Genomic DNA, 8,516 nt, shown 5'->3' with positions numbered 1-8,516 from the left:
CTAGTTCACTCTCCAACAATGCTGTATTGTTTGCTCAAGGAGGTTGGAGAGCGTTGTATCTGCTGCAAGTCTAGTGCCACTCAGGGGCACACCAAGAATGACTTCCTGCTTTCTAAACAGCATAGATAGCCTGCTTTTTTGTCAAGAAGTAAAATCTAGAATTTATAGGCTAAGGGAAACTGAGATTTATATTTTTTTTACTTTATTTTTTAATAAGATTTATATTTCTTATTGTGAATTGCTCTCTCAACTATACATGAAACAGAGTGTGTGTGGATGGACCATGCAGCACTTCACCGGGACATTCAGAAAAGATTCTGGGAGGTCCGGCTTTTATTTGTCTCAAAACTTTAGGTTCCCAAATGAGTAATGAGTTAGAATTTAGTATTCTGTGCAACACATCAACCACAACATCTACAATATGTATACAAGTGAAAATTAGGTAATCGGTGTTATGTGAAACAAAAATGACACACTCAGAGGAAGCAAAAGGATATGAGTCTGTCATCTAGTGTTCCAAAACTGACAGGTCTCTGACAATTGATGACAGTGAAAAAAGGCCTGCTGCTTTGTGCACAAGATGACTCAATGCCATGATTCTTTTAGAATCAAAGAAATGTCAGATATTATTAGTATTAACAAAAAGCTTAAATAAAGTGTCCCAGCACTAGTCTACTTGATTCATGTTGTCCAAAGGCCCAGTTTCTTGGCCTCGATTGATGATGAATTCTACTATATAAAAGGATTGTTGATCTCTGGTTCTTATCAGAAGAAATGCAGTGGGTGGAAATATAAATTGTGAACAATTTACATTGGTTTACGCTCTGTTGCTTATTTGAAAAAAATTAAATATGTTGCTTGTATTATCTATTATAATGGTCATCAACCAAACAGTTACAATTTATCAGAAATATAGCATGCAATAAAGATTTAAAAGACTTTTTTTGTTTCATCATCTGTGAGATTGTGTGTTTGCCAAAATATTGAATGTACAGGAAGAGTGATGCTGGGGATAGGTCGGTAGGGAATTTGTCAAGAAATTTAGCAATTTGATTCAACACATATAGTCTGTGCCCAACGTATACCGGGCAGTATTGGTGCTGGGGTTATCAACTAACAAAATCCAAAGATTTCCATTTTTGTAACTCCTAATTAGAGCTGAGGGGCACATATAAGAAAACAAGCAACCAAATAAATAAATAAAGAAAAAAAGATGAGAATATGGGGGCACCAAACATGCAAGTGTGAGAGTAGATTGGCTATTTTAAGTAAAGCATTCAAAGTAGGTATCAGAAGGACGGTGATATTGGTGTAATATCCTAAAAGAGGTAGGGAAATTAGCCATTTATGTTACATGGGTAAAGAGCTTTCTTGGCAGAGGGAATAACCAGTGCAAAGGCCCTCAGACAGGAATGCGCCCATTGTACTCCAGAAACACCAAAGACTAGAGTCCTGAAGCAGGGTGGGTGAGGAGGAGCAGGAGGAGGAAGACAAGGTAGGGAGGAGAGTGAGGATCATGGTAGGACTTTAGGCCTTTGGAAGGTTTTGATTGCATCCTCACACTGAAGCTATGGAAGGCTCCAGATTTTCTTCCTTGCATGTTAAGAATTATTCTGACAGTGTAGACTATGGGGCAAGGAGGAAAGTGGAGAGACCAGGTAGGAGGCTTTTGCAGAAGAAGTTTTAGTAACTCATACCAAAAAGGCAGGAAATTGGGAACGGTGCACTTTCTGAGGTTTACTAGGTGGGGCTAGGAAAATGATACTTGGAACTGGACTGCAATAAAATAAAATTCACAATAAAAAAAAAGGTGACATATTTTGGAATAGAAGGCTTGGGGAGACAATTTTACTTTTGTCTCCTTTTCATAATGTTTTCTCTTCCCACATTGGGATCTATTTTTTTTTTCCGCTTGAAAATCATTACTAATTTGGAGGAAAGATGCCGAATCATCCATAAACTTTCAATAGATGCCCTTGCATTCATGGAGCACTGCCCCTGTTGCCCTGAAGCTAACAGCAGGATGCATAATGCATGATGCACTCCAAGCCTTACATAAATACACATAAAACTTTAGCAGTTAAGAGGATGGAGCTATTAAAGAAAACAATGTGGGTGTAAAACAGTTTTGCAGAGATTAAAAAATTTTAAGCCAGGAGCTTTTTTCTAAAAGAACAGATTGGATTTCTGATTAGAGATTGGGGGGAATGATAATTGAAATACTCATTTCAATACCAATAGAGTAACATGTGTGAATCTGTCCAACTCATATTTGGCTTGGCTAGAAAGAGAAGCAGATACTGATGGCGTGTTTCCTTTAAGTGCGTAGCTATTTTTCTCTACGTTGTAGCCACATTCTTCTGAAATGGTTATTTAAACAATTTACAGTTTACACCTCCCATTTATTATTTTTTTATAATATTACATGGAGATATGACTTAACTGATGAGAGAATGAGCATAAAAAAGACAAGGAAAAAAAAAAGAAAAAGAAAAAAAAAGAAAAAAAAGAAAAAAAAAAGACAAGGAAATATTTTGTGTCATGACATGCTGATTTCTTAATCTACTGCGCAACCATTGCTTTAACCTCACTGCTTGTCTTGTTATTATTACAGAAAATGGCAGACAGGCACAAACCTTTGATTGATCAACAAGCTTCATCTAAGATCAAAAACCTCTAGGGTTGCAGGTTCACTTTTCAAAACAGTCTGTTCCAAGTAGAAGATTTTTGAGCACTCTTTATGATGGATGATCTCTGCCATGTTCCCTGGTATATTTGTTACGTTCCTATTTGTTCACTTTGATTAAGCTGAAGTAAAGAACACATTGCATTTTTGAATGTCAGAGTTCAGCTTTTGTTCCATTCTCTTGGAATTATTGAAAATTGCAGTATATCTTTCCCACCAATGAGCTGAAACCTAACCTGGGAGACCTTTGCACTATACCTGGACACAGAAAATCAAATTGGACAATATTGAGAGAGAGAGGAAGAGGAAGATTCTCTTACACATGCTCTGTGACTTTTAATTTTTTAATGGTTGTCTGAACTTGCAATAGTCATTTATACTTCATGTACACTTTCAGTAGCACTATAGTGCTTCCCTGATAGTGTAGGCAATTTATTACAGAATAGTCCCAATTCTTCCCTCCCACCCATTATTACACTGCTGTCATTTATTTCTCTCATCCCTGAGCTATCATCACCTAAAACATTGTTGCTGTTATTATTTTAAACAAACTGCTGCTTCCCATTAGCTCAATTAGGAATAAGAAAAAATATTTTACTATATCTTCATTTATTACTTTCCTAAAGCCTTTTTTTTTTTTTTTTTAATGTAGATCTAACCCACAACATTTTCTGACCTTTAAAATTTTTCTTCTCTCGGAAGAACTTTCAACATTTCTTGCAGATCAAGTCTTCTGGTGACAAATGTCCTTAATATTTGTTTGTGTGATAAAGTATTTCTTCTCTACTTCTGAAGCATAATTTTGCTGGATATATAATTCTAGCTTGTTTTTCATCTTTCAGAACTTTAAATATCTTACCCCAGTCTTCTCTTGCTTACATGGTGTCTGAAGAAAGATCTAATGTAACTATTATTTTTGTTCCTCTATAGGTGAAGTACCTCCCCCCCTCCTACTTCCCAAAGCGGTCTCCTTTTCAAGGCTTTTCTTTGTCTTTGATTTATCTGAAGTTTAAATATAATATGTATAGGTATAATTTTTTAAGAATATATTTATCCAATACATAATTCTTAGAGTATCCTGGAGATATGGTTTTCTGTCATCATTTTGGAAAATGCTCAGCCATTTGTATTTAATATTTCTTATGTTTCTTTCTCTATTTCTCTTCCTTTTGGTATATCCTTTGCATGTATGGTACACCATTTTTAAGTGTCCCACAGTTCTTGGATATTCCAGGTTTGTTTGTTTTTCTATTCATTTTTCTCTTTGCTTTTCTACTTGGAAAGTTTCTATTAACCTCTTTAAGATCACTTTTTCTTTCTATGGCCCTGCCAGTCTACTGATAAACACACCAAAGCATTCCTCAGTCCTATCACATTGTTTTTAACTTCTAGGATTTCCTTTTGATTCTGCTCAGAGTTTATATAGACCACTCTGCTTACATTTACACATCTGTTCTTGCATGCTGTCTACATTTTCTAGGAGAGGCCTTAGAGTTTAATCATAATTACAAAAAATTTTATAATTTGATAATTTTGATAATTTGATAATTTTGATAATTACCAAATTTGATAATTTCCAGCCATATCTGAATCTGAATCTAGTGCTTGCAGTATCTCTTCGGACTATTTTTTACCTTTTAGCATGACTTGAAATTTTTTGTTTACAGTCATACACGATATAGTAGGTAAAAGGAAATGGGGAGAATAGTCCTTTAGTGTGGCATTTTTATGTTTATCTGGCTAGGATTTAGGCTGTGTTTACTATCTGCTGTAGCTGTAATATCAAAGGTAACATTTCTTCTGGTATTCTTGCTTTTTCGTCTTCTGTTGCTTTTGAATTTCCCTAGAGATTGTTTGTTAAACAGGGTCTGAAGATTGCAGTTTTTCAGGTATAATTTCCTATTATTATATAGGAACCCTGTTGACGTAGGTGGTTAGGTGTAGGTTAGGTAGTTAGAAGATTATATCTTAGTCTTTTAGTCAGGAACATTACTGGGCTGCGATCTTGACAAATGTTTCTCAGTCCCCTGCTGTCCATAGGTGAGCCAGGAAGGCTGGTGTTGGATACTTCCCTTCCTCTGGGGCAAGTTAGACTTTGGTGAAATCTAAGTGTTAATTTTTGGTACCATGTTTCCTTTTCTTGCAGTCAGGCCTTATTAAAGAGAACATAGGACTCTGGGGATATTAAAAAATAGTATTTTTTTTTTCAAAACCGTATGCCTGCCAGAAGCAGAATGAGATTGTTTTTTTTTTTCTCCTATCTTCACAGTGAGAACCTTGTGGAGCTCTTGGAGGTAAAATTTACAAAATACATGGAGTCTCCCAAGACAGCCCCCTCAGTTTTTAACTCTCAAGCTACTCCACACTGATCCTCCAGTCAATGTAATTATAGTTTAAATGTTCCTACTGATACCGGCTCCAGCTGCAGGAATCTACTCCTGGGCTTGTATTCCTAGTAAGCTGTGACGCTCTACATTGGCCTGTCTCTTCTGTTTGGGTGGCAGCAGTGTGCCCTCAGACCACAATTATTTAATGGATTTAAGAAGAGTTGTTGATTTCTGGTTTGTTCAGGTTTTTTCTTACTGTGCAGATGAGAGTGATGACTTTCAAGTTTTTTATCTGTCAGCTTGGAAGCCACAAGTCCTCACTCTGTAACTTTTGAAAATCAGTAGGTCATAACAATCAATAGCTTATTCCATCACTGAGAGGCAGTTTGACCTTATAGCATCAGCCCTGACTTAAAATAAGTTCTACATCTGGCATTTACCATTACTCACTTATTTTTTCATCTAATTGTTTATATTATCTATCTTGAAGAATTGTATAAAGATGACACTCTATAAGGAATACATATGTACATTACTTGGCATATAGTATTTGTTCAAACAAATGTTAGTGTCTTCCCTTCCTGGTTTTTCATGAAGAATGAGTTTAAGGTTGCTCGCAACTGGGAGATAGATGAGAAAACAAACGTTGGTTCTTTCTTTTTCTTTTCTTCACTCAATTCTCATTTGTTTCTGTTCTCAGACACTGCTCCTGGAGTTCCATTGTAGAGTAAAAGTATACTCCACAGCATGCCATGGATCTGAAAACTTTCATAGATTCTTCTTCCTGGAATTTACATTCTTCCCAAGTTCATTTTAAGTTCATTATGTGAGATTAAATGTCCCCATATTCTGGTATTTTGCCCACATCTTCTGCTCCTGCAGTTGTTGGGATTCTTTCTTAATTAGCATAAGAAATAAGTGAACTCTCCATAGCTAACTGACAGTGTTAGGTTGGAGTTGTTCTGGGAGACACTTGCAGAAGAATTCAAGTGTTAGTAGCTGTGCTATGACAGGCTTTAGCAGTTGTTAGAAAGGACTTAGAATTTCAAGATGAGTGCAACTGCAGAAGAACTCCCTGTTATTAGGGGTTGTCTGATAATTACAATCATTATCACAACATGGAATGATTTTTAGGTAACATGAAAATTGTCTCTAAAAGCCATAAGCTTTGTGAATCCCCGTATATATTTAAGTAAAAAATGAGCATTTGCAGGGAAATAATCTATTAGCTGAAGAGCTTTAAGCCATAAAATATGAAATTAGAGTAATATAATATTAAAGCAGAAACAAAGCAACTCATCTATGAAAATGGAGACAGTTTTATCTAGAATCATCTGTGACTAAAAAGTATAATTTTTAAAAGTTTATTTATTAAAAAAATAAATAAATAATAAAAGTTTATTTATTTGTGGTTTTTGTTTGTTTCTTTGTTTGTTTTTAGTAATCTCTACACCCAACACGGGGTTTACTCACGTCACTGAGATCAATAGTCGCATCCTCTTCCTACTGAGCCAGCCAGGTACCCAAGGCATGATAATTTTAGTAGAAAGATGGAAATATTGTGGTCTTGTAATTATTTATTTAATGGTGGATTACAATTTCTCTGTATTTGGGGGGAGTTTCTGCAGATAGTGTCATGAGTGAAGCAAAATATTCCATTTATTTTTTTATATGACTATAGCACAACTCAATAAAGTATCTTTTTCCAGTTCATGCTACTCTCCTAACCTCTTCATTATCACATTTCTCTTCTATTATTATGGTTTTACTCTGTCTTAATTCACTTCCTTCCTTAAGAGTACATTTCAAAAAAAATGGAAATCCTTAAGTCCTTTACTGACTTTTTCTTCAAGTGGGGTGTAATTTTTCTTTGTTGTTGCCATAGATGGAATAATATGGTACAGTATCCAAATGCAGCCCAGTAGTGCTGATCCATACATAAATATAATATTTCAAATAGATGCACTTACATGAGCTGGTGTGAATGTATTTTAAGCTTGGTTCTTTGTTACTTGTTTGCTTTAGAAATGGTGTTCAAGCTACCTAATCATCTCAAAATATTTTTTTTTTTTTTTGGTTTATTTCCACCTAGGGGACACTCTTAGATTTTTTTATACAAAAAATGTAATTATCACAAATAGATATCTCATTAAAAAGAAACTAATGTATGAATAAACTTTCATAGAAACTACTTTCTTACACAAAACTAGATTAATGTATTTTTAGGATATAAGAAAGGTAGAAATCCTCGATTCCAAAAAAGGATTCTACATAGCATCTATTAGAAAAGACAGTGATTTAAGCATTTATTATAGATTTTATTTAAGTCTAAATAGTGCTCAAATCCACTTTTCAAGCAACAGTATATGTACCATGACACTGCCATCTGGTGTCCCACCACTAGGTTAAATAAAATGTTCCAGAGATTAATTCTCCACTTGTATAATACCTTACTTATTAAGTAAATAATGTATTTTGTTTCATTAAAAGGCACTACCTGGGGCAGCCCCTGTGGTCCAAGTGGTTTAGCACCAGCTTCAGCCCAGGGCGTGATCCTGGAGACCCGGGATTGAGTTCCACGTCCGGCTCCCTGCCTGGAGCCTGCTTCTCCCTCTGCCTGTATCTCTGCCTCTCTCTTTCTGTCTCTCATGAATAAATAAATAAATTTATTTAAATAAATAAATAAATAAATCTTAAAAAAAAAGGCACTACCTACATTGTATACATAAATATCAAATATTTATTATCAGTACCAATCAGGAAACCAGTAGTATGAAATATCTCAAAAGGTTATGAGTAAAATATTTCTATATGGTTTTAGAAAAGAGTTTTGAGTTTGCACTTAATGTGTGTGTATGTCTAAAATCCTGACCTGTCACCTCATGTTAAATTAAATCATTATGATGAATAGGTGGGGATAAGTGGACAAGGTTTGCTTAGGAGTCTTTGTCCTTCATATGTATCTTCATACATTTCATAGGCTGGCAAAGATGAGAGATAACTAATAAGGATTTGGTTTTCTAAGGCCCATTGCTGGACAGAAAGTTTTAGGGAGTGGAAAACACAAAGGTAAATAAGAGTCAGAAAAAAAATCAAGGACAACATTATGGAAACACAATCTAAAGATAGTATTTATTATATATTATAAAGAATTGACTTTGCATTTATATTATTTTTTAAGAGGGAGACATATGCAGATTCAATACACTTGTTTAAATGCCTACTGTGCAAAAGTGCTGTGCCAGGTGTTAACCATAATCTTTATATCTTTCACATTTCATTTCAATTGCTTTCATACGCCTTATGAAAAACATAACAATGTAAACTTGAGAAGACTTCTTGTGTTCTTTTAGGCTATTAAAATAAATTATATTAGCAATTGTCAAACCAACTTCCACCCTCCTGGTGAAGAAAGATCCATCCTGTTGTATGATATCTGTCCTCATAGCAGAAGAATTCTCACTTTTTTTCCTTCATAAACAAAGAGAATGGGAATAGTTTGT

This window comes from Vulpes vulpes, chromosome 5 (assembly GCF_048418805.1).
Source record: "Vulpes vulpes isolate BD-2025 chromosome 5, VulVul3, whole genome shotgun sequence".
Classification (NCBI taxonomy): Eukaryota; Metazoa; Chordata; class Mammalia; order Carnivora; family Canidae; genus Vulpes; species Vulpes vulpes.
The sequence above is the reverse complement of the archived record's forward strand: the minus strand, read 5'-3'. Positions refer to the sequence as shown.